The sequence below is a fragment of the Zeugodacus cucurbitae genome, chromosome 3 (genome assembly GCF_028554725.1).
Source record: "Zeugodacus cucurbitae isolate PBARC_wt_2022May chromosome 3, idZeuCucr1.2, whole genome shotgun sequence".
NCBI lineage: Eukaryota > Metazoa > Arthropoda > Insecta > Diptera > Tephritidae > Zeugodacus > Zeugodacus cucurbitae.
Window position 1 is genome coordinate 26,406,874 of NC_071668.1, and position 9,352 is coordinate 26,416,225.

Here is a 9,352-nt window from a genome sequence, read left to right on the forward strand (position 1 = left end):
ATTTCCAACTAAACGCTCCGCATGACCCGCAAATTTTCGAATTGCAACTAAAACTGAAGTTAAGCAAATACTTTTTTCCGCACAATTTTGTTGTTGTTTGTGGCAGTTGTTTAAGTTGTTGTGAAAAATTTCGAAATAACATTTGTTGAATATGTGGCGCATGTTGTTGGAAACTTTTGTATGCACATTTTTACAGCACTTCAGTTGGTTGCAGCGTGTTGCATATAACCGGTTAGCTTTAATTAGCGCCACTCGGGCGCAATTTTGCAACTTTGCACGGCATCGTTTAATGCACCTTTGGCTGTGCGCCTCCTTGGTTTGGCGTGGAAAAAATGCGCAAAGTTGGCTTACAGCAAGCACATAAACGCTGCATACTTATGGGCGCACAAACTGGCGAAAGTGGCAGGTGGCACGAATTGATTTCGTTGTGTAGCCAGAGTTGCTCTCAAGCGCGTTGAATTTAATGTTCCGACTTTGCATGGTTGGTGTTCACCTTGACACCGACAAAGTTAAAGTTAAACGGTGGTGTAGATTTATTGAGCACACGGCGGGTATTAGCGAAAAAATGCTAAACGGTTAATAAAGAATACATACAGCATCGTTTGCTGGGAATAAAAATTACATTGGTATTTCTGATGTTGCCACAAGTTTGATATTTTTTAGGAAAATAAAAATAATAATTTTTGAAGGGTGAAAAAGCTGTAATCGCTTCTTGGTTCTTTTTAAAATAATAATTTCAAATTCATATCTATTTTTCTTATTTAGATCCACCTCTGAGTTTCGTAAGAGTATTTAAGTGTATAATGGATTACTCTTAAATTCTTCCGGTGTTGCATATAATCATACAAATATATATTATGAAATTCCATTTTATGAATTTAATACGCCTTTTAGCTCCAATTTTGCTAACTAAATTCAAAATCATCATAAATCATTTACAATCATCCACTATCACATATGTCTACTAGATGCTTATGACAGTAGAAGACTTGACCAAAACGGAAATAACCAAAATATTCGAATCTCAAAACTATAATTGTAATTTATCAGAGCACTCCATTTGCTGGCTATTCAAAATTTAAAAAAAAAAATCCAGGTTAGGCAAAGGAGTTACAAAGGAGACGTAAAACACAAGTGATGCTCCTCGGCACAGCAGGAGCTTGTCGAATCGATGTAACTGTCCGTCGTAAATGTCTAACCGAAAACTTTCGGAATGTTTAAAGCGTACTTTCTCCACTTCATGCCACTTTATGCCAACTCATTCAACACTAATACATAAGGAAAACCACACAATTTCATTTTAGTGAGTGAGTGTACGATTTGAGCTTACTTTCCAACTGCTGAGAGCGCTTTCCAACTGCGGTGCCTTTATGCGCCTTGCTATTCGACTGCGTATGCCTTTGGTAGTCACTTACACCTGCCTTTTCCGTTGGCCAGTTGAGTTGTCGGTGTGAATTCATTTATCATTGCTGCTGCAACAGTTACACTCCTTCTGGCCTGATGTCTTTATCATTCGCAAACGCACCGCATTCTTCAAAATGTAATTAAGCCTCGTTCAAAGCTGGTTTGGTATGTTTTCGTCATTGCACTTCTTGCAACACCGACTGTGTGGCGTTGTAACACATATTGTACTATTTGTAAATATGTATATGACTGTATGCATGTTTTAGAGTTACTTACCTCTAGATTTATGCTTTATGTAAGCTAGATGCAGCCGGCATGGATTGTTTTGAATTCAATTTTGATTTCATTTTTTTTCTTTGAAATTAATACTATGCTTTGTTTCAGGCTAGAGGTAGATAATAGCAGAAAACACTCATCTTTGTGGTAACCTCAAACTAATAAGAATTTAGCTTCTTGATTTTTCTTAGAAAAAAGTAATTAAGATTAGACTGCATTTCTGTGCTTGTCACCTGCTCCATTATTCATTTGATAAAGTTCCTCTTGGAACACATGTACATATATTGTAGGTTCAATTCAACAATACAGGTCTGTAGAAATAATATGCCTTACGACGGTTGTCGGCAACACGACTTTTAGAACCTCTATTAATAAGTACGATTTTCATTTTATAATACTAATGTCAAAATAAACTCTAAGTTTTAGTACACCAAGATTGAACCCAGATCCAGAACAATAAATGTACAAGAAGTTTTAATGTACACTAACTGGAAACAAGATCTATTATTGTAAATATTATATACTGTAAATAGATATCCCGAAGATCCAATAATTCAATTAAGATCTTTACAATAGTGACGCCACAGACTTCATAGAACTTAGTTCCATTAATTACATTAAAGTCAACGAAATCAACTACATCTCTTTGTTAATTTTTATTTATACGACATATCGAAGTCCTTTGAACTTTTAAATAGTTCCTGAAATGCAAATGAATTTTAAGAAAATCGTGCTACTGTGAAAAGGGCGTTCGAAAACTTATACTGACCTTACAAGAAGATCCTGGCATTAATAAATTCTTCTATTACTTTTGAAGTTCAACACATCCACCAACAATGTCAGCCTTGAAATCCAACGCACAATCAATCTGACCAACAGGTGCTAATTTGTACTGATTAGACAATTGAAAAGTAAAGAGAGAGAGAGAGAGAGGTCTCGACGATGTCAACATCCGATGAGACGGCACTAGGAGTTTTCATGAGAAAAGTTTTGCGCAAGATTTATGTATGGACCTGTGACCATCGGCAGACGGCAGACGATGGTACGATGAGCTGTATGAGTTATACGGCGATATTGCCATTGTCCAGACGAAATCACTCCCTCTTTGAAAGTGTTCGATGCAGTATCTGCTGGTGAAAGCAGAGGAAGAGAGAGATCTCCACTCCGTTGGAAAGACCAGGGGGAGAAGGACCTGTCTTAACTTGGTATTACCAATTGGCGCCAAACCTGCAAGAAGGAGAGATGAATAGAGCGCTCTTATAGATTCGGCTATAATTAGCGGTGCCTACGACAAATATACATACAAAGAGTATGTTGTGTATATATATTCACGCCGGTCGACCTCCAACGTCTATACTACTAACTGATATTTTGGTAACAGTCGACTTTGTTGAAAACCTGGTACACCAGAAGGGTTATATACGATACTACAGTCTTATTCCTTGTTTGGCTCTTATTTGTTTCCAACAGTTGGTCTTAGAACCAATTTGTTCTCTTGCGAAATTAGTGAGTAGAGAAGTGACTAATGCAAGAAACTTCTTAGAAAAGCCCCAGTTATTTTCTCGATGTTTTCAATCCTTTTCAATTTTTTCGTCATATATTTCGGCTATTATTTAAAATAGTTAACATCTATCACAAATCATCGATATTACGAATTCTGTAATCTGTAAGTACAATTTTTGTTGTACCATGTATTTTTTGCTTCCAAATAGGTCTCATTTCGGGTTATTACCTTTTGATTGTCTCTGTATTATAAAAGATTATATGCTCTGATTGGTGTTCCGACATAATTTTACGGATTTCTTTGTTATGGTTCATTACAAGCTATTTGAGATATCCATTGGGATCGTCGCCTTCAACGAACCACTCATGAATAGTTGTTTGGCATAGCACAGAAATCGAACAATACTCATTAAGCCACTTTTTGCTAGCCTTCCGTTTGAGTTTAGGTCTACGTATAGATTCCACTTTAATAGCGCTCTTAAATTGGAAGAATGTGAACTTTTCAGCCTGACTGATACCTATATTTGTCCAATTAAGGCCTTGTGATCTTGAAGCTATGATTAAATCAACAGAATGTGCTTGTTTTCGCAGTTATATTCTACATCTATATACAGATTTTTAAATCGAATAGCAATATGCTGAAAGCGAAAAGTTCAAGATCATTTAACGAAAGAACACGCTTGTACGCTTATGTACATTGGTGGATGAGTACATGTGTCTACATAGATGCTTACGCCGACAAGCTCAATTACTAGACAGATTCAGCGCTTTTGTAACGCTTCTAGTTAGACACTCCTCATGAATGTATTTACTCATATGTATGTATGCATACATTCATGAGTTAGTATGTGCATATGTAGCATTATATCAGCTGTTTAAGTGCATGCTTGAGTACGCTTGTATTTACCGTTGTTAGCGTTGATTGCTTGCAAATCAATTTCCTTTCACCTTGACGCTATTGCAACATTGCAAAACTACAACACACTTTCGGAATGCAACGAAAACAACGATTGCCAGCGAACGTACGAACGAACAAACGAACGGAGGAAGACAAATGATGCACTGAAGCGAATAAAAGGATGAGTGAATTGGAAAGTGAATCTGTAAGTAAATGAGCAAAACAGTGAATAAACACACTTAAATGCGCACAGACTGCTAAATATATACACACATGTATGCATGTGTGTAGCTGCCGTTAAGCGCTAAATAAACAACATATACCGTAATCATGCTCACAAAATAACGGTATTTGTATGTACAGATGTACATATGTGGTAGTGAATAAGCGAGTGAATGATTGCAGAATCGAGTTAGTGAATCTCAAGTGCAATCAGTTGTAATGCACACATACGCATATTGCAACAACAACAACTGCAACAACATATGTATATATGTGTAATGGTAAATGGGCAAAGTTGCTACAAATACAAATGTATGTAGAATGTTGCAAGTGTTTCAAGACAGTGGCAGTGAATGGAGCAAGTGTGTTTATAGTTTGAATGTGTGTCTTATATTATTAATGAAGAACTCAAAATATAAATTTACAGCGAGAAAATATTTCTTCAACGTAGATTGTGTGTGTGAAAGTTGAAAACAAGTGCTCATTGTTGGCAGGAAATCTAAGCACTCACAACAACAACAAAAATTCAAAAAAAAATTTGCACAACGCTTTCCTTGCCATTTACGCTAAATATAAAATCTAAAGGTCTGTGTATATTATTGCATGCAATTTACTGTTGCAACTTTATAAGCCACAAAATTTTATTGCTACAACATTTAAGTTGTTATTTTTGGAAAATCCAAAATGAAAACATTTGGCAATTTTACTGGTGCATATTTCTAAGCATGCTTTCATTTGGATAAAAATACTTGTTAACCAATGATTTATTTTTAGGCTTCGAAGAAATTTCATTTGCATTTGTATGCGTTCATTGATTGCTCGTTTCATCCGCTTGTTTCATTTACTGAGTTTTGCTCGGAAAATTATTGCTTCTAATACAGTAATCCAATATATAAACATCATTGTATTTCACTCATTTAGCACTACGAATAGCTTAATTAAAGCTTTGATGGGTATTTCTTAATATCGCAACATGTGGCAATGTTGGCTCACAAAATTTTAGATTTATACCCAACAAGAAAGGAAGGGCTAAGTTATGGTGTAATCGAACAATTTATACTCTCGTAATTTATTTCTCTAATTTTATTAAGATAACACACACGAGTATGAAGATCTTGGCAAGCTGGCCGGCAGGGGTAATGCTCGAAAATTCTACGAAAAGATCCGGCGACTATCTGCAGGTTTCAAGACCGGAGCACACTCCTGTTTTTGAATAGGGAACACTTCTCCAGCCTGCTGAATGGCAGTGAAAGTACAACACCAGGAGATGGCGAACCCGATTTCCAATCGACGACAATGAAGCAGATATTCCATTGCCCGACTGTGCATGCATCAGCTTCTTTGCGGATTATGGTAAGAAGAAAGCATGCCTGGCGATTGGAGTCTCGGTATACTCTGCCCAATACACAAAAAAGTAGACCCCACAATTTGCGCCAATTACCGTGGGATAAGCCTCCTCAACATTGCGTATAAGGTTTTATCGAGCGTTCTGTGTGAAAGACTAAAGCCCACTGTCAAAAAACTGATTGGACCTTATCAGTGTGGCTTTAGACTTGGAAAATCTACATCTGACCAGATCTTCACCATGCGCCAAATCTTGGAAAAATCCCGAGAAAAAAGGATCAACACACACCATCTCTTTGTCGATTTTAAAGCTGCTTCGACATCACAAGAAGGAGCTGCCTTTATGCCGCGATGTCTGAATTTGGTATCCCTACAAAACTAATACAGCTGTGTAAGCTGACGTTGAGCAACACCAAAAGCTACGTCAGGATCGGGAAGGACCTCTCCGAGCCGTTCGATTCCAAACGAGGTTTCAGATAAGGTGACTCGCTATCGTGTGACTTCTTTAACCTTATGCTGGAAAAAATAGTTCGAGCCGCAGAGCTAAACAGAGAAGGTATATACTATACTGGCGTACGCCGATGATATCGATATCATTGGAAACAACAACCGCGCTGTTAGTTCTGCTTTTTCCAGATTGAATAATAAAGCGAAACGTACGGGTCTGGTGGTGAACCAGGACAAGACGAAATATCTAATGTCGTCAAACCAACAGTCAGCGCATTCGCGTCTTGGATCCCACGTCACTGTTGACAGTCATAACTTTGAAGTTGTAGATAATTTCGTCTAACTGGGAACCAGCATCAACACCGATAATAATGTCAGCCTTGAAATCCAACGCATAATCACTCATGCCAACAGGTGCTACTATGGACTAAGTAGTCAATTGAAAAGTAAAGTCCTCTCTCAACGAATAAAAACCAAACTCTACAAGTCCCTCATCATTCTCATCCTACTTTATGGTGCTGAAGCGTGGACGATGTCAACATCCGATGAGACGGCATTAGGAGTTTTCGAGGGAAAGGTTTTGCGGAAGATTTATGGTCTTCTAAACATTGGCAACTACCGATGGAACGATGAGCTGTATGTGTTATTCGACGACATAGACATAGTCCAGCGAATAAAAAAACAGCGGCTACGCTGGCTGGGTGTTGTTGTCCGAATGGACGAAAGTGCTCCAGCTCTGAAAGTGTTCGCTGCAGTACCCGTATGGTGGAGGCCTAGGAAGTGGCAGATCTCAACTCCGATGGAAGTACCAGGTAGAGAAGGACTTGGTTTCGCTTGGTATAACTAATTGGCGCCAAACTGCCAAAAAGAAGGAGAAGGAGAGATGTGTGGCGCGCTGTCGTGGACTCGGCTATAACCACGTAAGCGCTGTCTACACCAGTAAAGAAGAAGAAAAAGTCGGCAAAAGTCCACTAAAATAACGAAAATCATTATATACGGTATATGGGGCCTGGGGGTAGTTCCTGGACCGATTTCAACCGTTTTTGCCTCCAAGCTATATTATATCCAATATTATACATTCACTACATTTTGCTAACTCCCATATTAACCGATATTCTCGGTACAAAGTTCACCGGAAGTTGGAAACCGTATATAATGTATTTGTGGGCTAGAGGAAATATTGGCCTGAGTTTGACAATTTTGGTCATAGAGACACACTATTATAAGAAACACATCTCATTTGAATTTCTTTATAATATCTCAGATATTAACCTGTATTTTCGAAAAAAGATTCGTCACTAGCACTGAAGTCCACATGCCACACTTTAAATGCAGTATTTGTGCAAAGTTTTGTTCCGATATCTTGACTGGTGTTTAACTTATATATTGTATAGTGAACGAATCAGTTATACATCAAGGAAGTAACCGTGGTTGAGAATCGATTTGGCACATTTTCAAACTATTTAATTGTGATGCCAAGGCAATGGTTTGAACCGATTTTCGTTGCAGTTGGTCGAGTAGTTTCTGAGATATGATTTTTAACCCATAAGTGGGCGGATTTTTAGTTGTTTTTAACATAACCTTTGTGTGGAAGGTAGGCGTGGTTATAATCCCCTCGATGTCCCCCATTTTTAGACTGTATAAGGAAGTGGGTAGAATAAATAACTAGAAAGTTTGGTTGATATAACTTTAGTAGTCTATAAGGGACTACTGAGCGTGGCCCTCACTTTCCCCAAAAATTACATCCCATCCGTATCTAACTCTCTTTAGTTTTAGTTGCTAGAAACAACCGTTGTCTGAACAAAACTATTTTATCCAAACTTTTCATTTCGTTCACTCGTTATCCATGCACTAATTTGAAATGAATGCTATACATACATATATTTTTCCTCCACAAACCCCTTTTATATAAACTTTCGTGTGAGTAAAACGCCTAAAAGTATGCTAATTGTACTCGAGATAATTTCCTTTCTGCATGTTGTCGCCAATATATCAATACTGGCGCATTCACACACAAACAAACATCTTGCAAATAAAAGTGAATTCGAAACTAAATTAAACTACTGCAACAACAACAATGTTGCGAGATAGTGCATTTTGGCCTACTATAACTGTAAACAATGGAATATTGCAATTGTCTCGGCACAGCATGGCTGAATGGCATACTCGTAAAACATATACATTCGGTTATCTTTGCGAAAGTTTATGCTGGAATGCGAAAATATGTCGCTGTGCTCTTGAGTATGGGTGTGTGTGTATGTTTGTCGATGTTGTTATCCTTCCGTTAACATGTGTAAATGTAAATGTATGTGTATAACTGTGGTCACAAGTGTGAACAAAGATAAACTGCTGAAGATATCCGTTTTTGTGGCAGCTGGTCCACGCACTACATTTGGACAATAACAACAGCAGTGAAATGGACATTTTGTCGAAAATCTGTTCGGTTGAAGCTGCTAGTTTCTTCACGCAAGCACATGTGCGAGATTGTCATGCATACTCGTATGTGTTTGTTGGTGTGCAAAGCATTTGGAATTGTTTAGCCCAGATGGATTTAATTTGCCAAATGCGCAATTGTTTGATGTCTTCGTCAGCTTACCAGTGCATTTATTTGCTTGTTAACAAACATTTTTGTGAATTTGCTGAAATTTATAATCTAGGCAATTGAGAAAATTGTTTATCTCGCAAAAATACCATTTTCAATGCTGGCCAATCACTATTTGTTGTTGTCGTTGTTGTTTGTTTTGTGTGAAAATAATGAAAAACTGACAGCCAACCACAAACTGCTGTGAAATAAAATATTATTAAGTTATTTAAAGCAGATTAGACATACTGTTTCTAGCACATGCACACACAGCCACACTCTCATGCAATGCGCTGCGGTTAGACATGTCGTATGAGTGACATTTTCAACACAGCATGCCGAAATTTATATTAGAGTCATTTGTGTCAGTTGATTTCGTGCATGGCTGACTAGAGGCACTCAGCAAAGTCACATTCACATATTAGATAGCGGCAGCGAGCAAACAAGCGCTTGTGTGTACGCATACACCAATACATGAGCGCACGTCAGCTATTCGCGCTTAACTACTTCCACAAACCACTTAGGCGGGTATTTGTGGCTCCAACGCAATTAACACCAACCAGCACACCGAAATACCCACACATAAGTATGAAAGTATCTTCACACGCACACATGCAACACACTTTGCAGCGACAGCAACTCAGCACACACCCACTACTACTTGTGTAGCTGGCAAG

At 38.0% G+C, this 9,352-nt stretch overlaps 1 long non-coding RNA gene across 1 annotated transcript; it reads right to left on the reverse strand.

The window, feature by feature from the left end:
• Positions 1–389: 389 nt before the first annotated feature.
• Positions 390–1,805, reverse strand: LOC114804292 (uncharacterized). Its single transcript, XR_003752517.2, has 3 exons — positions 1,681–1,805; positions 1,331–1,604; positions 390–1,268 (listed from the first exon to the last, which is right to left on the reverse strand). It is a non-coding gene; the product is annotated as an uncharacterized LOC114804292 (long non-coding RNA).
• Between the last annotated feature and the right edge of the window lie 7,547 nt (positions 1,806–9,352).